The 24442-nt window shown below is 38.9% G+C and overlaps 1 protein-coding gene across 6 annotated transcripts in view; it reads right to left on the bottom strand.

Annotated features, from left to right (window-relative positions):
• LOC120536904 overlaps window positions 1-23895 on the bottom strand; it is a 290128-nt gene extending 266233 nt beyond the window's left edge. For 3 of the 6 annotated variants that reach the window (XM_039765462.1, XM_039765463.1, XM_039765465.1), the window contains exon 1: window positions 23759-23895. The gene's annotated coding sequence lies outside the window, so the exon portion shown is untranslated. The remainder of the gene's footprint in view (window positions 1-23758) is intronic. The other 3 variants (XM_039765459.1, XM_039765461.1, XM_039765460.1) reach the window with 1 other exon arrangement.
• Window positions 23896-24442: the final 547 nt, after the last annotated feature.

Below are 24442 nucleotides of genomic sequence, written 5' to 3'. Positions count from 1 at the left end.
CATGGAAACCACCATCAATACCTCACCTGCTAACTTTTCCCTCTCCCACCACTCATTACAGGGAAAGAGTGTGGTGAATCATTATCTCCTACCCCCTCCTTACCAGCTGAACCCTACTCCTCACCTTGTTCTATCCACAACACTGACACAACCAGACCATCCACCACCTTTACAGAAGACCAAGTCGTGAGAGAATTACGCAGACTTCGTTCTGATAAGGCAGCAGGCCTTGATGGCATCAACCCAAGGGTGCTTGAAGTCTGCGCCTCACAACTCTGTGGTGTACTACTTAGGATTTTCAACTTAAGTCTTAGTGTTAAAAAAGTGCCAGTGCTATGGAAAACATCTTGTCTGGTTCCTGTTCCAAAGAAGGCACATCCTAGTGTCCCTTCTGACTACAGGCCAGTGGCACTCACCGCACACCTCATGAAAGTCTTTGAGAGACTAGTCCTGGAAATACTTGGCCTACAGGTTAAGTCAGCACTGGACCCTCTCCAGTTTGCCTACCAGGCGAGGATTGGTGTCGAAGATGCAATCACCTACCTGCTGCACCATGCCTACAGTCACCTAGACAAGCCAGAATGAACTCTCAAGATTATGTTCTTTGATTTCTCATTTGCCTTTAACACCATCCAGCCAGCCAGAATGGGAATTAAGCTATCGGAAATGCAGGTGGATGCTCCCTTATTTTCGTGGATCATGGGCTATCTGACGGGAAGGCCACAGTTTGTGCGGCTACAGGGCTCTGTGTCTGATACCATGCTGTGTGGCACTGGTGCTCCATAAGGGACAGTTCTGTCACCATTCCTCTTCACCCTGTACACTACAGATTTTAGTTACAACACAGAGGGCTGCCATCTGCAGAAATTCTCTAATGACTCTGCAATAGTTGGTAGTAACAGACATGGAGACGAGACGGAATACAGGAAGGTAGTGGACAATTTTGTTGACTGGTGTGAGCTGAATCAACTGCAGATTAACACAGAACTGGTAGTTGATCTAAGAAGATCGCGATCTCCAGCCACTCCCCTGTCTATTAGGGGTGTGGAGGTGGAGATCGTTGAGGAGTACCTGTATCTAGGGGTACATATGAACAATAAGCTAAACTGGTCCAGGAACTCGCTGGCCAAATACAAGAAGGATCAAAGTAGGCTGTATTTCCTACGCAAGCTCAGATCTTTTAGTGTCAGCAGCACTATGTTGCGGATGTACTATGACAGTATGGTTGCCAGTGCCTTTTTCTTTGCTGTGGCATGCTGGGGGAGCAGCATGAAAGTGGCAGACATCAGGAGACTAAACAAACTAATTCAGAAGGCTTCCTCTGTGGTAGGAGAGAAACTGGAACTGAAACCCTCTTTCTTTATTGGTTATCCAGGTACATTTTTCAAGTACTTGAAATGTACAACATACTATCTGTTCTTGTGCAATAAATTGTCTTCTCTTCACATGAGAATAACCTTGTTTGTTCTCAGAATGTGCAATATTAACTTAAGGTGCAACACTCTGCACTCTAGTTTGATACTTACATTTACTATACTTCATTTATATTTACATGATTACTTTATACTTGCTCTTAGTGTAACATGTCCCTTGTCTGTTGTTAAGTTGTAACATGTCATTTGCTTCTAATAAAGTTTTCTGATTCTGATTCTGATTCTGTCCTCTGCATCTTGCTCTGTCACCCCCATCAACTCCATGTCCTCTCTCACCACATCCATAAATCTTCTCTTAGGTCTTCCCTTTTTTCCTTTTGCCTGGCAGCTCTATCTTTAGCATCCCTTTCTCAATATACTCAGCATCTCTCCTCTGCACATGTCCAAACCAACACAATCTCGCCTCTCTGACTTTGTCTCCAAACCATCCAACCTGAGCTGACCTTCTAATGTCCTCATTTCTAATCCTGTCCATCCTCATCACATCCAATGCAAACATTAGCATCTTTAACTCTGCCACCTCAGGCTTTGTCTCCTGTTTTCTGGTCAGTGCCACCGTCTCCAACCCAATAACATAGCTGGTCTCACTTCCGAAATTTCACTTCTCAAGTACTGCATATATATACATCCCTTTTTTGATGCACAAAGTGGAATACATTATAAAATAAAGTGAAATACATTATCTGGGAATGACACAGCATTCCAATTCCTTTTGAAATAGTAAGAAAAAAATCAGATACTAAAATCACAATCCACAGTTAATTTGTGAATCTCTCATTTCACTTTTTACAACTTGTAAAATATTACATTTCTATGTGTTCATTTGAAGGTATGGGGACTGTGTTTTTAGAAATATACTAAAAGTGTCTATAGATCACAATGCCATTCATATCAGTAAAGTTTAGTTCCTGATATTGAGTTCACTACCTGCAGTGAAGCTGTGATGCCTTCCTTTCATTTTTCAGAACTCAACAAATATTATACTTTCATGAATCAGCAAGGGGGTGTGTGGAGATGTGTAATGGAATGAAAGTCACCAAGAATTGAATATCACTGTAGTTCCTTTTGAAATAGTAACTATGGTGCCTACTTTAATTTACAAAATACATTTAATTTATGAATAGTTTAATTTCCTTTCCATAACTCTTCACAGCTTTCATTTATATATAAAGGGAAAGGATCTTAATATATACAGTGCAATAAAAGTGTTCAGAAATGACATATCACTCAAATTCCTTTTGAAAAGGTTACGTGAGTGAGTTCTTGAATTCATAATCTTATTAAATAAAACACTTCTATACAATTTTAAACCATCTTGAAATACTGTATCTGTTATTATGTCTTTATAGAGATGCATGGAAGTGTACTCTTTGGAAAATGATGTAAAGAGAAATAAAAGACTCACACATTAACTGAAAGTTGTAACTTTAAGAAGGAAATACTGTAAGGTGATATGTCATTTCTGGAAAATTCAATCTGTTTCAGATTCTCAATACGTATTCCTGGAAAGAGTGCCTAGCATTGTCAAATTGTGTAGGTTATAAAACACAGTACACAAGAATGAAACCCGTAAATTCAATACAAAGCCATACAATTGGTGTTTCAAAAGGAATTAGAATGATATTTGATTCAGGGTGTGAGGGCATCTTTAGCCAGCTGGGATAACTCCTTAATGGAAGCACAGGGGGAGATGGCTTTTATCTTCCCCAACCTGCTACTTGGCAGCCCCCCGGATTGCAATGGTGCCTCGGATTCCCACAGGGCTGTATGGGAATTATTATTTGCTGGCAGAGCCCTGTTGGGTTCTGTGGATGCCGCCAGCTGGAGTTGTGGGAGCTGCAGAAGCTGTAGAGCCCTACATTGGGCTTCAGTCACATCTGGGAGCAATTCCAGACCTCCCTAAGAAGCCATCTGGAGTGCTCCCAGGTGTGGCTTAAAAAAGAGACAGCTGCCTCACAGAGATGAGCCAGAGTCGGGAGGAAGAGGGACGAAGCTGTATTCCTGGGCTGTACTGTGATTGATGCTCATGGGAAACAACTGGAAACCATTTTCCACGGAATAAAAGATTTCTATTTTATGACACTTGTGACTGTGTCTGTAATGTTGGGTGTTTGGGTGGCTGGCGATGGTTGAGAACAGTAACAGACAATAAATTACAATAACAGCAAGCAGCATACAAACCAGTAAGACACACACAAGATAATACATATTGTCACACCCGTGAGCATGGGAGGCAGCTAAAGGGCCTGAAGGAGAGTAATTCCATGTCAGGCCAGGGGGTGGCGGAGTGCACTAACTCTTTCTCTCACTTCTGTGCAAACCAGTTTTGGGAAATTCCACCTGGCCCCAATGACATCACTTCCGGTCCCTGGCCCAATGACACCACTTCTGGTTCTGGCCCCCAATGCTGACGTCTCTTCCTCCGCTCTCCTTTAAAGCTGCCATCTTTTTGCCAGCAAATCAGTTCCACTGTGGACTCTAACTTGTACTACTGCTATTCAACCAATTTTGCAGCCAGGAAAGCAATATATGGGTAATTGCCCCAAACCTTTTCTGTCCTTTTGTCATGTTTGAGACAATACACATAAGAACAATAATTGAGAAAAGATTAGATAAAAATAAAGAAGTTTATCTGGCATTTCTTGATTTAAAAGCAGAATTTAATGCAGTATTATGAAGATATATATGGGTAACATTAGACACAATGGAAATGCCAGAAAAATAAATAAGGATCTTTAAAAGTTTTAATTAAAAATGTGTAGGAATGACTCAATTAAATGGGCGAACATTAGAGCAGTGAATTATGGAAAAGGGCATCAAACACGGAGACAGACTCAGTCCTTTACTATCTGTGATATACAGTCAGTCAGTCATTGTCCAACCCGCTATATTCTAACACAGGGTCATGGGGGTCTGCTTGTGCCAATCCCAGCCAACACAGGGCAGGAACAAATCCCTGGGCAGGGCGCCAGCCCCACCGCAGGGCACACACACACCAAGCACGCACTAGGGACAATTTAGGATCGCCAATGCACCTAACCTGCATGTCTTTGGACTGTGGGAGGAAACCCACGCATACACGGGGAGAACATGCAAACTCCACGCAGGGAGGACCCTGGAAGTGAACCCAGGTCCCCTAACAGCAGCGCTACCACTGCGCCACCATGCTGCCCTGTACATTATATGAATTATGTTTAATCAACATGGGCAAGAAAGAAATTAGAAATGCAGCCTTGGGATACTATAAATTAAATCCGGTATTGACCCAGGAGTTGATATATGCAGATGACATAAAACTAATTGCAATAAGTGAGCAACAGTTTACAAAGGAAATTAATAACATGGAAGAGCAAGCTAAAGTGAAAAGTATGATAATAAATACACAGAATAGTAAAGTTAATGAAAATAACAAGGGAATAATAAAAACAGAAATGGCAAATATAGATATATGGAAAACAACTATAAAATGTGTATGAGTACCTGGGAGTAATCATAAATGAAGATGGAAAGATAGATGAAGAAAACGGAAACAGAATAAACATGGCAAAAAATAATATTATCAAATTAATGACACATTAATAGGAAAGAATTAAGTATGAAGACAAAGATGCATCTATATAAAACCATATATGTACCAACAATATTATACGCTGCAGAATCTTGGGCAATACTGCATAAACAAATATCTAAAATAATTGCAGCTGAAATTAAGTATTAGTATGAGTGGTAGGTTAAACAAAAAGAGACATAAAAGTGTAGCGCTTTCTTTTCCCTTTAGCCATAGGATAGGGCCCGAAGTCCGTAAGATCTATTTCCCTGAGCTGATTTATGAAAACCCCTTTAATTTAAAATATGTGTTTTTAGAGGATAAATTAGAATCCCTTAACTAATACCTACTCCCCAGTAATAAGCTGCCAGCTGTTTCACTATTAGTAACTTGTAACACAATTCACAATACAAATATGTTCCCAAAATATAACAAAACGTATTGACTACATTGGGAAAATATCTAAAAAATAAAACTATTTATAGTTAAGTCCAATCAAAATTCCCACAAATTATAGATTACAGAAGTTAGAAAAGTCACACAAATTGCAGTATATTTACCCCTTCACAACAAATACCTACAGGTTCAGGCAGTGTACTTAATTAAATCTTACAGATGTACTTTTAACTCTTTGCTTTTACCAGAACTTAAAACATCCCACTGTTAAAGAAAGCACAATAACCAAATTTATAATATGAGCAAACTTAATTACTAAAACCTCACTTTAACATAACAACTAGGGGCACACACACACACACACACACACACAAGCGAGCGGCCACCAAAATAAAAATAATATTAACACAAACTCCCCTCGTTGAGTCCTGGCCGACGTTTGGGATTGTGGTGGACAAAAACGTTAAGGGTCGTTCACTCTAATGAGCCAACATAAAAAGGTCACAGTACTCACAAATAAGCGGAGTGAATATCAGTGTCCATTGTCCAAACACAGCACTTCCACGCTGCGGAAAAAACGATGGAGTCATCCTGCAGGCAGGCTCACAGCAAAACAGTGCATGCAAAAAGGAGCTAGTCTGTCCAAATGGGGTGAAACGTGCTGTTTTTCCTCAAGGAGCTGCCAGGCTTTCCCTTGGTCACTTTGGTCACCTGGAGCGCTATCCAAAGTGCTGTATACTGTGCCTCTTCACAGGCTAACTAAGTTCGCCTGTGATGCTCATCTCAACTCCACCACTTCTTCAATGACGACTTCTTCATGAGTTCGCATCCAACAGCTTGTCGCGTGTACACCACCCGGAGCTCAAAAGCATCCACTTTGAATGTTGGCAGTATGACTGGTAAGGGATGAGAGTTAACCGATATGATGGAGAGAAGGAAGGTTGATATATTGTGCGTGCAAGAGACTAAATGGAAGGGGAGTTAGTTCCAGGTGAATCGGAGGTGGATTCAAATTGTTCTAGCATGGTGTGGATGGAAATAGAAATGGGGTAGGAGTTATTCTGAAGGAACAGTATGTCAAGAATGTTCTGGAGGTGAAAAGAGTGTCAGACAGAGTAATGATTATGAAGCTGGAAATTGAAGATGGGATAATGAATGCTGTTAGAGCATATGCCCCGCAAGTTGGGTGTGTAATGGGTGAGAGAAGATTTTTGGAGTGAGTTGGATGAAGTGATGAACAGTGTACCCAAGAGAGAGAGAGTGGTGATTGGAGTGGATTTCAATTGGCACATTGGTGAAGGGAACAGAGGAGACGAGAAGGTGATGGGTAGGTATGGTGTCAAGGAGAGGAATGAAGAAGGTCAGATGGCACTGAATTTTGCAAAAAGGATGGGCATGGCTGTGGTGAATATGTATTTTAAGAAGAGGGTTGAACATAGGGTGACGTACAAGAGCAGAAGAAGATGCACACAGGTAGATTATATCGTATGCAGGACGGTCAGTCTAAAGTAGATTGGAGACAGCAAAGTGGTGGTTGGAGAAAGCGTAGTTAGACAGCATAGGATGGTGGTCTGTAGGATGATGTTGGAGATCAAGAAGAGGAGGAGAGTGAGGGCAGAGCCACGGATCAAATGGTGGAAGTTGAAAAAGCAAAACTGCAAGGTTGAGTTCAGGGAGAAGGTAAGCCAGGCACTGGGTGGCAGTGCAGAATTACCAGAAAGTTGGGAAACTACAGCATATGTATTAAGGGTGACAGCTAGAATGGTGCTTGGCATAATATCTGGACAGAAGAAGGAGGAAAAGGAAACATGATGGTGGAGTAGTGAAGTACAGGAGATATACAGAGGAAGAGGTTGGTGAAGAAGAAGTGGGATAGCCAGAGAGATGCAGAAAGTAGACGAGAGCACAAGGAGATAAGGTTCAAGGTGAAGAGAGAGGAGGCAAAGGCTAAAGAAAAGGCATATGATGAGTTGTATGAGAGGTTGGACACTAAGGAGGGAGAAAAGGACCTGTACTGATTGGCTAGACAGACAGACCGAACTGGGAAAGATGTGCTGCAGGTTAGGGTGATAAAGGATGAAGATGGAAACGTACTCACAAACGAGGAGAGTGTGTTGAGCAGATGGAAAGAGTACTTTGAGAGGCTTATGAATGAAGAGAATGAGAGAGAGAAGGTTGGATGAGGTGGAGATAGTGAATCAGGAAGTGCAACAGATTAGCAAGGAGGAAGTAAGGACAGCCATGAAGAGGATGAAGAATGGAAAGGCAGTTAGTCTAGGTGACATACGTGTGGAAGTATGGAGATGTTTAGGAAAGATGGCAGTGGAGGTTAATGCAATCTTAGAAAGTGTGAGGATGCCTGAGGAGTGAAGAAGAAGTGCACTGGTACAGATTTTTAAGAGTAAGGGGGATGTGCAGAACTGTGGTAACTACATAGGGAAAAAAATAATGAGCCACAGCATGAGGTTATGGGAAAGAGTAGTGGAAGCGCGAATAAGAAGTGAGCTGATTAGCAAGCAGCAGGGCAGCAGGAGAGCCGCCCGAGGCATAAGCAAACTAAATGACTACTTAGGACCCCTAGAGAGCTTTTTTTTTTTTTTTTTAATTATTATTACTATTGGAATTACAAGGTTCTAACTTGCAAGACTTGAAAAGAAGCAACAGCAAATTTCAAGGAACACAAACAGTGTATTCATAAATTGTTACAAAATAGAAACTGGGGTTGTAGCAGTATCTGCATGTATTAGATGTTTTCTATAGTTTAACTGGTCTGGTTGTCTGATATGACAGACCTTTCTGTTGTCTATATGTTATCACTAGCTTGAACAAAATGAATACTTATTTCACCATTCTCATGATGGTATCTTTCCAAGCCCAAATAAGAACAATGTCATTCATTTTCTTCTTTGAGCTGGAAAAAATATTCCAATGCGTCATGTCATCTTTCATGGCAATTCTACCAAGTCATTTTCAACAAATTGTCAGTCTTGCCAAAAAAACTTCTACCAGCAATCTAACTACAACACCGCTTTGTCAGGATTACAGGGCACCCATCATGTTAGTAATATGAGGAAATAGTTTGGAGGGCACAAATGAACGCTATTCCACTATTTCTGTATGATGCAATTTACCCAGAATATACAGGAAAATTGCTGCATTTTAAATTTAAAATATATGTAATTCTGCATTGTGTCGGACATAAAGTGTGATGTATAAATCTTGACATGTTGCATTCTGGCATGGTTCCGTGTTGCTCAGATTTAACATACGAGATTTATCCGAAATCACATTAATTATACTACTTGTTATGGCCCGCAGTGAAGCAGTGTGGCCATATGGCAAAGAAATAGGAAAAATGACAGATAGAACTTTATAATTTTAAGGGAACATATTAATATTTATTGATATATTATGGCTACATTAACCACACAAAAACACAATCTTATGTTAAGCTGGTGTGAGCTGGTGTCATGAATCATGTGCATGAATGCACATTGTAAAGAACATTATGTTGGTTGTGATCAGTCAGACTAACATTAAGTTACAGTCTTCTCTGCGTCGAAAAGCAGCAAAAAAGTTATGTCACAAATAAAAACATATCCTTCGGGAGCAGAGAAAAGAAAAAAGGGGACAATAGAAGATAAGAAAAAAACATGATGAATTTCAGCATTTCACCAGATTCACTTGCTAAATAGCGTTGAGCTTTTCTAAACTCAAACTAATCAAACATTACTTGCACTGATTAGCATGAACAACAAAGTTGGCCGTCAGGTCTCTTACAATGATATCATAAATGACTTTGCCACCAGAAAAGCCAGGAAAGAGAGATTCTAAGGGAAAAATGTAATACTGAGGTAGACTGTAAGAGGAAGACATAAGAATATCTGAAAAAAAAGAAATCAATGCCTTAAATTTCACTTTGGAATTCATTTGCACATCTGTACATAGTTTTCATAATTATTCAGCTTTATATTTTATTCTTGAACAGTTATTTTAATGTTGTTACAGGTTCATATTTTCATTTTATGTCATTATTTAAGTATTTATTTAATTTATTTGATGTTATCTTTGTTTTGGGTTGCATATTTTTTTCATTTGAAGTTGATAGTTGTTCTGCACTTTTACATGTTGAAACTTTTAAAAAAAAAACAATTAAAATGTTTAACCTGGTTAGAGTAAATGCATGGCCTTCTGGTTTATTTGGTTACTTTTCAACACACCACATTTAATATACAACTTATCTATACTAATAAAAGGCAAAGCCCTCACTCACTCACTCACTCACTCATTCACTCACTCACTCGCTCACTCACTCACTGACTCATCACTAATTCTCCAACTTCCCGTGTAGGTAGAAGGCTGAAATTTGGCAGGCTCATTCCTTACAGCTTACTTACAAAAGTTGGGCAGGTTTCATTTTTCTACACGTAATGGTCATAACTGGAACCTATTTTTTCGTCCATAGACTATAATAGACGTCTGCTCGATGGCCATGGGAGGCGGAGTTACGCCTCCCACATAATTTAGTGTCTGCCCATATAAGGCCGTCCATCAGTGGCAATCCAATAGAAATACTGCTGCTAAATATTCACGGGTGAAGGACTGTGCTTATGCAGACGAAGATGAGATGGTCAGGGTGGTGTTTGGCACAAACTCAGCGAAACTGCGAGAGAAACTTTTAAGTGCCGGGTCTTAGCTAACATTAAATACAGCCGTGGACATCCAACGAGCACAGCTGAGAAGCTTCGATGCATGTACTCCGAGCGGCTTGCGTCAACTGACTTTGCAGGACTGGATAAGATTAAATTAAGTTCATACACACGCTACCGCTAAATATTCACAGGCAATTTCCACAACTTACTACCGGGAATGCCTGTTGAACATCTTACATTCACGAGTTCCGATTTGGGTGGTGAACACTTCGATGAATGAAACCTGTTATCTTTACAACGGTTGACAAACACGGAATAAACCTGAACACAACACGTCCTCCAAATACGAACTTGATTGAAAGAAATAATGCTAATCAAATCCTTGATGACAGCAACACTCATAACGGTCACAAGACTATTACATTGACAATCATGTTACGTTATTTTTAAAATGTTTCCTTTTCTTAGCACAAGCACAGCTGAGAAGCTTCGATGCATGTACTCCATAACGCGTTAAAAAAAATAACGCATTTAATCACTTTTGTCAATGCATGATTTCCTGGTACATCGAATTACATTGATGCGCACATCAGAGCTACAACAATGTAAGAGTCGGAAGAGAGCGCGTTGCTAGCACTGATCAGAGGCAAATTTAATTTCAAAAGACTACCCGTCAGAAGCCTTAATAAAAGCGTGGTTTGGTGCAAACTGTGCAAAAATGAGTTTGCATACCACCGAGGCACTTCAACCTTACGGTTCCATCTAAATGCAAAACATGTTACAGCGAGCAAAGAAACTGTGTATGCTGTTAGCACTAGCAGTACGGGTTTGAGTACCAACAAATGGTGTCGGCAGCCCAAACCTCATGAAATGACTGGCTTCAGGACCAAAATTAGTAAGTCAACATCGGTCAAACTTACAAATTCTCTCGCAAAATACATTGCTTTGGACTGTAAACCACTAACAGTGGTGGAAGATAGGGGGTTAGAAAATGTGCTACAGTTAGCGTATTTCAAGTAAAATTCAACAGCTTTATGACATTGAACAGCAAGCAAAATTAGATGCATTACAGAAAGCGGACTTTGTGGCTCTTACTGGGGATCATTGGACTTCCGTGACCGTTAGTAATTCTAATTACATCTAATTACAAAATGTTCAATGATCACACTGTTTTAGCCTAATGTACAAAATAATTTTGGCTAATGTTACTCACAGTTTAAAGGTGAAGCTGGTCAAATTACCTTTTATGTTTCTGCCTTATTTTTTGAAGAAGAAAATCTGCACTTTAATGTTGAAATTTTTGTTATTATTATTTAAAGACAATACCATTCTGAAAATGTACTTAAAGTACTTAAACTACCACTTTATTTTTAAGTCTGCCCAATTTTAGCCAGGGATCATTTTTTGTTTCTGTTTTGAAATGACATTCAGTTTAAATGCATTTTTTTTTTCAGAAATTAAAACAGCTTGAGTTTACAATATTCCTGTCCCTGTCTATTATTTAATTCGCCCACTAAAACCCTTTTAAATTAAAAAACATTTGTGATTTGGGGCAAATTTTAATGTGTGCTTACATTCGATTAATGAAGATTAATTAATTACACAGCCTCTAATTAATTAGATTAATTTTTTTAATCGAGTCCCACCCCACATATGTAGATATATATATATATATATATATATATATATATATGTGGATATGTATATGCGTGTGTGTTTGTGTGTATATATATGTTTATGTGTGTGTGTATATATATATATATCTATTGTCACGCATGCGCGAGTAGGATGCCGCGGAAGGATCTTAAACCGCTTTGAAAGACGTTCAGAGGCGTTGGGAGTGGCGGGGTACTAACCTTTCTCCTTTGTCTTCCAGAAAAAGAGACGCTCCGCCATCATAACCTTCCCGCAGTACGTCCACTTCCACCCTTCCTCTGCCATCTTTCCTGACGTCAGCAGTCCCATCCTCCCTCACGGTTCCTTCCCAGCATTCCTCCACTTCCGCCCCTCCTCTATAAATGGCCACCGACGCCTCTGAAAGGTGTCGCGCATATGAACTGTTTTGTTTATATTTTGACCTGTTCTTTTTTGAAGTATTGTGGAATTGTCTGCAATATACGGGGCCGGAAAAAAACCCAAACCTTTATATTGTCTATTGCTTCTTTTTACACTATATATATATCTATATATATGTAGATATGCCAGCAACACTCATGACAATGACAACACAATTACATTGTCAATCATGTTACATTATTATTAAAATGTTTCTTTTTCTTTTTCATTACTTCTTTAACACAATACTTCTCCGCTGCGAAGCACGGGTATTTGCTAGTCACTATAATATACTCAATGTACTCTCTTTGAATAAAGATTTTCACCCCAGTCCTCAGGCCCCCAAGACATTCCAACTTTTTGCTCAATTTTAACCACCCTCTGCAGCAGAGCCAAGCAATCAATAATACTGAACAGCTGGTTCTGGTGTGCTAAGAGTTAGGATAAAACAAAAAGTTGAACTGTCTAGGGGAGCCTGAGGACTGGGTTAGGAAACTTTCACTTTGAATATTAAAATGCACATTAACACTTTACTGAGTTTAATACCTTTAAAGATTAAAAACCACAGAAGGGTAAAAACATGTCAGGCTGACATTGGTATAACGTAAGCAACGGCAACAACTAATAAAAGTGATAATGGGTGTGTTAAATTTATAGTAGGTGTGCGAATGATCAAGCATTGAAAATAGTAGTCATGGCAATGCCAAAGTGGTGGGGTGGCCCAAATCTTGTTCTGCTTAGGGCCCAATAAAGGCTTGGGCCAGCCATGAACAGCAGTATGTTTTCATGCCAGGAAAGAGCACCACATATGTGATGTTTGCTCTGAGGGTGTTGGGGGAGGAATATAGAGAAGGCCAAAAGGAGTTGCACTGCATCTTTGAGGACCTGGAGAAAGCATATGACATGGTGCCTCGAGAGGAGCTGTGGTATTGTATGAGGAAATCGGGAGTGGCAGATAAGTATGTAAGAGTTGTATAGGATATCTATAAGAGAGGTGTGACAGTGGTGAGGTTTGCTATAGCAGTGACAGATGCAATCAAGGTGGAGGTGGGATTACATCAGGGATCAGCTCTGAGTCCTTTCTTATTTGCAATGGTGATGGACAGGTTGACAGATTATATTAGACAGGAGTCCCCGTGGACTATGATGTTTGACACTGTGATTTGTACTGAGAGTAGGGAGTCTGTTGAGGAGACCCTGGAGAGATGGAGATATGCTCTAGAGAGGAGAGGAATGAAGATCAGTAGGAACAAGACAGAATACATGTGTGTAAATGATAGGGGGGTCAGTGGAATGCTTAGGCTGTAAGGAGTACAGCTGGCAAAGGTGGATGAGTTTAATTACCTGAGATCAACAGTACAGAGTAACGGGGAGTGTGGAGGAGAGGTGAAAAAGAGTGCAGGCAGAGTAGAGTGGTTGGAGAAGAGTGTCAGGAGTGATTTGTAACAGACAAAAGTGAAAAGGAAGGTCTACAGGACGGTAGTGAGAACAGCTATGTTATATGAGTTGGAGACTGTGGCACTGACCAGAAAGCAGGAGACAGAGATGGAGGTGGCAGAGTTAAAGATGTTAAGATTTGCATTGGGTGTGACGAGGATGGACAGGATTCAAAATGAGAGCATTAGAGGGTCAACTCAAGTTGGACGGTTTGGAGACAAAGATGCTTGGTATACTGTATTGGGAAAAGGATGCTACAGATAGAGCTGCCAGGCAAGTGGAAACGAAGAAGGCCTAAGAGGTTTACAGATGTGGTGATTGAGGACATGAAGGTGGTTGATGTAACAGACAAAGATGCAGAGGACAGGAAAATATGGAAAAAGATGATCTGCTGTGGCATCCCCTAATAGAAGAAGCCGAAAGAAGAAGAAGAAGGAAAACCTAGAATGGTATGGGAAGAGAACATCAAAGAAGCAGTCAGAAAGAGTGGAACAAGTGAAGATCCTGGCAAAAGACAGAAAAAAATGTAATCACTGCCTCAAGACCCCAACATCATAAGGTATAATGGGAGAAGAGTAAATACATCAATCACAAATTAATTACTGCATGTGAATTCATGACCAGGGCAGGTATTTATCATTTTTTTTCAGAATTATTTATAGGAACTGCACTAAAACTCACACCAGGATAAGATTTTGTCCTGCCTTAGAGTAGGACATAAGAAGTATTTACAAAGTGTTCTAGTCCCAGTCCCAGCTAAGAGTAGTAATTTACATCTGTGAATGAATGACATCACAATTCGACGTCACCCCTTGCCGTAAATTACATAGAAGGGTATTGCTGTAGCCCAGAGAAATTATAGGCTGATCAAGGGTGGGTTTGGGATAAATGTCAATCAAATTCGACTTCACCAAATCATGTTGTTTTCAGTGCAGGACTTGATTGATTGCTATACCATAAGATATTGCCTCTGGTATACCACAGTTGCAGATGTATATTATGACATAGCACTCAGTCTCTCATACTACTACTCTGTAAAACAATAAAGAGAGTTGTTGTTTTTGCTTGCTGTACAACCCATTGAAATTTGCTCCATCCCTCCTGCCTTCTTTTTTCAATATTGGTTAGACAATTGGCTGAAGTAAAAAAAAGATTGACAAGTAGTGCAACTGGGTAATTTGCTGAATGAGAAAGTAATTGACTGCAATATACTAATATATAGTTGGCTGAAGAAGTGAGTCACAGAAAAAATCTAATATATTTTAACGAGCACCGAGATAGAAAGACAGAGACACACATTGAATGGGAGTTAAGCCCAGTAACGGGTATGTTCATTCCACAACAAATGATTTATAGTTGCCTTCAAACAGAATCAAAACACGGTATCATGCCCCATAAAAATAACTGTCTCTTCACTAGACAGGCTATTCCACTCTCAAGTGTTCCCAAACATCATCGACCATCTCATGTGGAGCCCCTTCCCCTATCTCACTGCTGTCATCTGCAAGGTGTATCCAGCAGGGGGTGTTCTTTCTCCCCTGGGATGTGTCCTTTCTTGATGCAGAACAGGCTAAAACCAATACCCATCCCCTTCGTAACCATAATGGAAATAATCAGACAAGAGAAATATGGTACAAAAAGAGTTATATGTATTTAACTTGCTTTAAAAGATACCTTCCATCCCCATTTAAACAATGTATAATTCAGTTATTCATACATATCCAGGATGGAGATAAGCCAAGGAACAGTACAGCCATCACAGCCAGTTCTTCAGGTGGAGGAATGCTGAGACTATACTCAGCATCCGGTAGGAATGCTCAACGGCACATAAAAGGCTTCTGACTTTGTGTTAGATCCTCGTCATTATAACCACTCACATATTTATATTTCATAGAATTCTTGTCAGATATGGGCAACTACCAGATGGGCTGTTTATTTCTGGACTGAACCCAAATAACACCTTCACTTTTTCTATGTCTTCTGTAGACTATGGTCACGTTTAAAATAGCCAGCCTGTGTGTCTTTCACGCGTCTCTGTCCTTATTCTCTGGCGTTTCCCTTCAGTCAACTGAATTGCCTGGCTTTAAAATAACCTTCAAGGAAATGGGTCAGGCCTGCTTTACAAATCCCTGTCCATGGAATTCATACACAAAAAAACTTAAATTAGCAGACCTGGGCTCTTGGCCACGCACCAAATAGGGCAACTATCCTGCCCTGCCATCTTCTAATTGTTCGTGTCATGAATCTCCCCATCAGCCAATTTGTCTCACACATGTTTTTTTGTCAGCTGGCTTACTTAAATGTGTCTGGTTTCTGCGTTCTCTGGATTCTGCTCATATGAGTAAAATCAGATACATTGAAATAAACTTTACAGATCATAGCGACATACTGTAAATATTGGCTACACAAGGCTGTATTTATAATGCCCTGTGAGTTTCCACCTGCTTTCTTGAGCTTTCTAGGACTTGAAAGGTATAACGGGAATGCAAATCTCAGCACACCTGAAAATACCCTGCAGTCAATCACCTGTTCAGCCCCTGCCCCTCTCTAGGGTGACAATGCTGGCCACTACAATGTGATTGGTTGAAGTAGAAAATGATTGACGGATGAACAGAAATTGAAATTGATGGATGACCGTGCCCACCCTGACAACCATTACTTCAATATCTACTTGCAATACTTCCTGAGCCAGTGACATAACACCGATGACAACGCACATTCGCTAGTATCACTAAATTAGGGAAAGCCAGTGAGAGTCTCAAATGCTTTTCTCACCAGTGAAAGGCTTTCGAGAAAGTGTCCCAAAATCTCATTATTAATGCATGCATTTCAATATAAAATGTATTTATTTCCGTATTATGTGTTTCACTAAATAGTGTATGCTTGTGGTGGAAAGGAACAAAGTACAATTACTTTGTTACTGTGCTTAAGTACATTTTTCAAGTGTCTGTACTTTACTTTAGCAGATTTAGTTGTGGATACTTTTGACTTTTACTCCAGTGCATTTTTCAGCAAATAGATTGACTTTCTACTCCACTACTTTTCTACATGGTGATGCGTTATATTTTTAGTCACGTGAACTGTTTGTTCTATTTGAACGACTCTTTTCAGTGAATCATGGGGATCGACTCATGTGCATGAACAAATTAATTCAGTAGAGTTCCATACGAGTGCTCAAGCGCATGTGTGATGTTGTTAGTCTCTTTTGTTTAGAGCAATTTCTCTTAAACAAGTCTGTGATGGGTTGCCACATAATTGTGTGGTAAAATTAACGAAATTTGTAAAAGAGTGATTTAGGTATCGAGTGATGAGCCATCCAAGATATATCGTACTGTTTGCAGCAGTGCAGGATTTGAAGCAAAGTTGTTGATGCATCACAGAGCTTTTACTTCTGTGGCACTTGTTGGATTATTAATCAGGCAGCTATGGAGGCAAACTAGGCAGCAGGGATCGTAATGCTGAGGCACCCACTGTGTACCACTGCACTGTGTGCTGCCCAATAGACTCTGCTGTTACCTGATCAACACGCAACTGCACATACAGCCGGAAAATCCAATAATGAAAACTAACAACTAATTGTTGAAAATGACAACAGAACTTACACTGGGAATACATAGACATTATGTAAACAATAAAAATACCTTATTCAAATTTAAACAAATAGATCTTTAACAATGATTCTTAGTAAAGAATATGCTTTAGCAGCTTTACCGTTTACTGGCCTTGACATTCTTTTCATAGACATGAAGAAGGGTTCCACATCATATGAGAATAATTTAAATTTAGGTTTGGAGTTTATGGCTCTTTCTTTATGAATAGATTTCCCAAAGGAACAAAGTAATTTTGAGGTGTTATTAAAAACAAACTCCAAAATAAAAATCATACTTTCAGAATTCTGTACAAGTTAATGAAAGCATACAAACAACAAAGCAGTAACCTCTGATCGTTGAGCAGCTCTAAAATAAATGATTAATGGTTTCATTTTCTTCATTGAAAAATGAACACAAAGAAAACGCGTTAGATAAAAATGTACTTAGCCATTTGTTAGAAGGGTAATAAGCATACAGAATTTTAAAGGGAATTTCCACGGCAAGAAATTTATGTGATACAATCCACGTGCTACTCGAGTTTAATTTAGGTTATTAAACTTTACATTGAACATCCATCCATCCATCCATGGAAAGAATTTTAAAGAATTTTAAAATCTGAAATTAAAGCACTTCTGATAAATAAACTGTTAAATTTCTTGTCCATGATATTAACACCATTGATTAAAAGTCATGGAGTTTGATTAGACAACAAACCATAACTTCAATAAGCTTTAAAAAACATTCTCAATCCAGCAAGAATGCTCTTTGTCACCTTTAGGTCATCTTTTAAAGAAACACTTGCCCTGTGAAAACTACAGAATCTACAAAAGTGTAAAGATCTCCCTGCTCATGAAGAAGGTCAGAAAGATAAAGAATGTTCTGGTCAGCCCACTCTTTTATAAATAAGATTTGTTGCAAGATAATATGTACTCAGTGTTCCAGATTTCTGAGTGCTTGTTTGTGAAAATTGGAAAGTCTGATTGGGAGTTTACAGCTCAAATACCAAATCTGGGATTCAGTACCAATGAGAATCTGTGTTAGAGAAAAGATTCCTAATCCAATTTAAGTTGAATATCTGATTATTTGTTTGAAAATCCAACGCATTAAGACAACTATCATTGTAACTTTTTAACAATGTATTTCTTTTAATATATTCAGTGTTGTTCTCCCAAATAAACTTAAACAATTGGCAATTAATAGAATTACACATTCTCTTATCAGCATGCAATGACAGTGCCAGGTACACTACACATGACATGACTTTACCCTTTGTCAGTACGAACCTTCCATAAATTGTAAGATCTCTCTGCAGCTAAGAATACTTTTTTTTTCATTTGGTCTAATTTTGGATCAAAGTTTTTAGATATTCACTTAGAGCTTATTTTGCATATATTAACACCAAGATACCCAATGTTGTGTTTCACAGCTATTTCATTTCTAGTGCTTTTATCTGAAGGATGCACATACGTAATTTCACTTTTCCTTCCAGTCACTCGCAAACCAGAGGCCCCTGAAAAAGACTGAGACCATTCAAGACCACTGATACCTGTGACTAGTCCTTTAGAAAAAGAAATATCAAGCACTAACTGGCTGAGAGTGTTGTCACCAATCTTAATACCATCAATCCTGGAGCAATGAGTAACATACGGATTAAGACGTTCAGCTTCGAAAAGGAAAAGAAACAGGGAAATAGAACAGCCCTGACAAATGTCCCTATCATTAACAAAACTGGAAGAAGTGCCAAAAGATAGAGACACGCAACTATAAATGCCATTGTAAAAAGTACAGTGGTGTGAAAAACTATTTGCCCCCTTCCTGATTTCTTATTCTTTTGCATGTTTGTCACACAAAATGTTTCTGATCATCAAACACATTTAACCATTAGTCAAATATAACACAAGTAAACACAAAATGCAGTTTTTAAATGATGGTTTTTATTATTTAGGGAGAAAAAAAAATCCAAACCTACATGGCCCTGTGTGAAAAAGTAATTGCCCCCTGAACCTAATAACTGGTTGGGCCACCCTTAGCAGCAATAACTGCAATCAAGCGTTTGCGATAACTTGCAATGAGTCTTTTACAGCGCTCTGGAGGAATTTTGGCCCACTCATCTTTGCAGAATTGTTGTAATTCAGCTTTATTTGAGGGTTTTCTAGCATGAACTGCCTTTTTAAGGTCATGCCATAGCATCTCAATTGGATTCAGGTCAGGACTTTGACTAGGCCACTCCAAAGTCTTCATTTTGTTTTTCTTCAGCCATTCAGAGGTGGATTTGCTGGTGTGTTTTGGGTCATTGTCCTGTTGCAGCACCCAAGATCGCTTCAGCTTGAGTTGACGAACAGATGGCCGGACATTCTCCTTCAGGATTTTTGGTAGACAGTAGAATTCATGGTTCCATCTATCACAGCAAGCCTTCCAGGTCCTGAAGCAGCAAAACAACCCCAGACCATCACACTACCACCACCATATTTTACTGTTGGTATGATGTTCTTTTCCTGAAATGCTGTGTTCCTTTTACGCCAGATGTAACGGGACATTTGCCTTCCAAAAAGTTCAACTTTTGTCTCATCAGTCAAAAAGGTATTTTCCCAAAAGTCTTGGCAATCATTGAGATGTTTCTTAGCAAAATTGAGACGAGCCCTAATGTTCTTTTGCTTAACAGTGGTTTGCGTCTTGGAAATCTGCCATGCAGGCCGTTTTTGCCCAGTCTCTTTCTTATGGTGGAGTCGTGAACACTGACCTTGAGACAAGTGAAGCCTGCAGTTCTTTAGACGTTGTCCTGGGGTCTTTTGTGACCTCTTGGATGAGTCGTCTCTGCGCTCTTGGGGTAATTTTGGTCAGCCGGCCACTCCTGGGAAGGTTCACCACTGTTCCATGTTTTTGCCATTTGTGGATAATGGCTCTCACTGTGCTTCGCTGGAGTCCCAAAGCTTTAGAAATGGCTTTATAACCTTTACCAGACTGATAGATCTCAATTACTTCTGTTCTCATTTGTTCCTGAATTTCTTTGGATCTTGGCATGATGTCTAGCTTTTGAGGTGCTTTTGGTCTACTTCTCTGTGTCAGGCAGCTCCTATTTAAGTGATTTCTTGATTGAAACAGGTGTGGCAGTAATCAGGCCTGGGGGTGGCTACGGAAATTGAACTCAGGTGTGATACACCACAGTTAGGTTATTTTTAACAAGGGGCAATTACTTTTTCACACAGGGCCATGTAGGTTTGGATTTTTTTTTTCTCCCTAAATAATAAAAACCATCATTTGAAAACTGCATTTTGGGTTTACTTGTGTTATATTTGACTAATGGTTAAATGTGTTTGATGATCAGAAATATTTTGTGTGACAAACATGCAAAAGAATAAGAAATCAGGAAGGGGTCAAATTGTTTTTCACACCACTGTATGTACTGTACCATAGTTTTAAGTTATCACCAAAACCAAATTTACTTAAAGCTTCAAAAATAAAAAAGAAGTGCTACTCAGTAAAGGCCTTGTAGAGGTTTAGAAATGAATGAATGCATCTTGATTTATAAAGTCTGGATAATCTAAAATGTCTAGAATCCGTCTAATGTTACTGTATATATGCCTCCCTTTCATAAAGCCAGACTGGGTATTAGAAATAATATCTTCTAAACAAGATTGAAGTCTATCTGAATACAGAGATGCTAGTAATCTGTAATCTGAATTTAAAAGTGTAATAGAGCGCCAATTATTCACATGGCAGAGGTCTATGCTGTATTTGGTTTGGGTATTAGAGATATAAGACCCTTATGGAAGAAGATGATCCACTGTGGCGACCCCTAACGGGAGCAACCAAAAGAAGAAGAAGATTAGAGATATAAAACCCTGTTTCATCAGTGCTGATTTTATTATGATTTTATACTTTTTAGAGCTAAATCATCATCTGCAAATGGAAACTCTGATCATTCTTTAGTTCATCATACAAATACAATGTATTCACAACACATTTATATTAAAATGTACTAATTGTTTTGTACAGTTCATTATTGGAATTGTTTAAAGCAGAGTAAATAAATGTAGTATTAAAACTGATATATCTATGCAAGCCTGGATCTACCATCAGGGTGACTCATGTGGTCACCCTGGGGCCCTGCTTGCAAAGTGGCCTTTACTTGTGCTAGGAACTAAAATTCCTAACATCAGTGCAGACACTCACAGCAACGTGCACCACTGCCACAATTCAATCCTCGTGATTATAGACCTGCCTAATTAGACCTAAATTTAAAAAAAAAAAAAAACTTTTAAAACAAAAGTACAAGTGGGTTTGGCACAAACACAACAGGTGTTGAATAAGTCACTTTTATGATATAGGCCATCTGATGTGTTACCAGGACGTAAAAGAGAAAATACTGTAGATGGTCATTTGAAGCGAGAGCTTAGTGGGGAAGCGAAAGAAAAAATTGAAGAGAGACTTTGAACATATTCTGTAACTGAACTGAAGTATAGTTTATGGACTCTTCAAGTTCACTGCTTCCAAGTTCAGTGGTTTAACATCTGGTTTTATACTAAGCAATAAGCCAGGTGTAATTTTACTTTCGATAGCTAAGTATTAACATCTCATTTGAGCAGCATGCAGTGGTAGGCTGAACTATTTTTTTTACATTGTTCAATTTTCATCCATCCATCCATTATCCAACCCACTATATCCTAAACACAGGGTCACGGGGGTCTGCTGGAGCCAATCCCAGCCAACACAGGGCGCAAGGCAGGAAACAAACCCCGGGCAGGACGCCAGCCCACCGCAGATGTTCTATTTTGTTTAATTTTATGATCTCCTGTTGCACTGTGCTGTATATTGAGTGTTGTGTGTTGGTTTTTAGAATGTGTGCTGGTGACATGCATTTGATCGACACAACCTGCCTCTGTCTTACTATCATGTGAACAAGCACCATTGTATTCTGTGTGCACATGTCTTTGTTGTTTATGCACTCTCAGGCATATGTGCTGTGAATCAAAAATGCTTTATTTGCAATGCATCATTCCCCATGAAACTCCAGGCCCCACCTGCCAAATGTATTTGGGTGCCAACCATGTAATGAACAAAAAAAGAAGGTCCGATATAAAGTTTTTTGTTTTTGTTTTCCTACTTCAATGCCTGTACCTGATTTATTATCGACATGTGATGTTCATAATGGGAGTACTGAGAGAGCTGGGGTTGTCTTAATTCAACTTTGTCAGTAGCACAATCTGCATTATTCTTAACTAAAAGGGCACAACCTGTTTTGTGTTTAACACAAAATACATTAAGTACGAACATCTAAAAACATATTCTACTTGTGCACAATTCCCTGCTTCATGCAGGCTGGGCAAGACCCACCACATAGGACTGTAGTGCTGGCACAGCGTTTTGTTCATTTATTGTTTGTGTTTTCAGCTTAAAGTTTGCTGCTACCTTTTCTAACTGTATGTTGTGCATGACTGACAAAGAACGTTGTTAATGTGCATATTACAGTCACTTCAACTTATATTCAGATATACAAATGTGCTTTTATGGCCACGTTTGCTGTTCATGAATGTAAACGTTATTAAATGTGTTCACTGTTAACCTTTAAGGAGCGATATGCTGTACTTTACTTTGCTCCAAGACTTTAATATCAATGGGAGGTATTTTCTGCAAAAAAGAAAATTAAAATCATAAAATGAAAATGCAATCTGTCTTTTGCAATTGTATATTTTCAAAGTCTGTGCGCAAGAATGCTGCAAAAATTAAAATTAAAATGAAAACGCATTTCCACTTTGCATTCTCATTTTCAGGTTCTCAGCATGCAAATAGCGCGGGTCAGTTCTTTGTGCTTCGTAACTGTAGAGCCGCTTAGATCGATAGAATCCTTCTCACTTGGACTGTGTTTAATTCACGTGATTGTGATCTTCACATCGACACCGTTACACAAAATCCGACGACCTCACATAATTGTAGTTTGAAGTAATTCATGTGCTGTTTAATTACAATATTTAATATGGCAGAAACTAGTCTAATTTACATTTACACTGAAAAAACGGAGATGACAGGTTATTACATTTACAAAAATGTATTTACTTTATCATGTATTTATGTTCCACTTTTGAAAATAACTCGATCATGTTTAATTTATCGAATCTTGTGGGATGTACAATATACCAATTTCAGTCATTGAGATAGAAATCAAAAAAGTTATTTTTAGTCCCCACCGGAAATTAATAAGCACCATGTTGAGAACTTGAAAATCCATCCATCTGACCACATCCATTATCCATCCATTGTCCAACCCGTTATATCCTAACACAGGATCACGGGGGTCTGCTGGAGCCAGCCAGCACAGGGCGCCAGGCAGAAACAAATCCTAGGCAGGAGCCAGCCCACCGTCAGAATCAAAATTAGGTTGAAAAACGATTTAAAAAAACGACATATTCCCATTTTAACTGCTTATTACATTTTAATAAAAATCTACCAAACTTATAGTTTGTAATTTCTACATTTACTCCAAAACACAATAATGGCTCACTTAATTAGCACAAAATGCTAATAATGTAACCCGTACCCGGGAGCTGCCAGAAGAAGCTTCAGTAAAGAAATGTATGTGCTGTGAAGAAGAAATTAAGTTCTAAACGGCTCCTCATAGGATACTATGAAAATACAAAACGGTAGACATACCTTTACGTTCAACAGATTACCGAGGTCGTCGGATATGTTCAGCAAATTAAAAAAAGCAGTCCTGCTTCGTTTAACAATTAGGTGTCTTAATCAGACCGTAGAACATTATTTCGCTTTCGTTTTGTGAGCAACTGAACAAGAACAACCTGTTCTGTAGGTTACGTAAATGATGCGATGCAAAGCAGACCTTTAACTTAGAAAAGCTTTTCGTTTATTAAAGCACATGAAACAGAACTTTACAAAAGATTCCCGTCTCCATTACTCTGTGTTACTAACCCCTGCCCTTATTTATTCATATATTTAGCTTGGTTATCTGGTTCATAACAACTTTATTTAAAACCTTATATATATAAAACTGCATTGATGTAAACGAGTTTTTCAGTATAAACCTATCAAATGAGAATAAAAAATGCCTTACCAGAAATATGATTGCCAAAATAATTGCTTAACTGTTCTGACTGAATTATTTAATTGTTAAGACTTGACAGACTCTCTGTAATGTGATGACCAGTAAAGTGGAGTCGTTTACAGCTGTGCAGTTTATTATGTCAAGACCATAATTCTGTTCTGTTGGTCTTTGTACTGGAGTTTACACACACTCTGTGTGCTTTTAATATGCAGTTTGCTTGGGTAGTCATATAGGATTATGTTCAGCTGCAATATCTGCCATCTCTATCTTGTTAC

Source organism: Polypterus senegalus, chromosome 10, assembly GCF_016835505.1.
Source record: "Polypterus senegalus isolate Bchr_013 chromosome 10, ASM1683550v1, whole genome shotgun sequence".
NCBI classification, from domain to species: Eukaryota; Metazoa; Chordata; class Cladistia; order Polypteriformes; family Polypteridae; genus Polypterus; species Polypterus senegalus.
The sequence above is the reverse complement of the archived record's forward strand: the minus strand, read 5'-3'. Positions and strand labels throughout refer to the sequence as shown.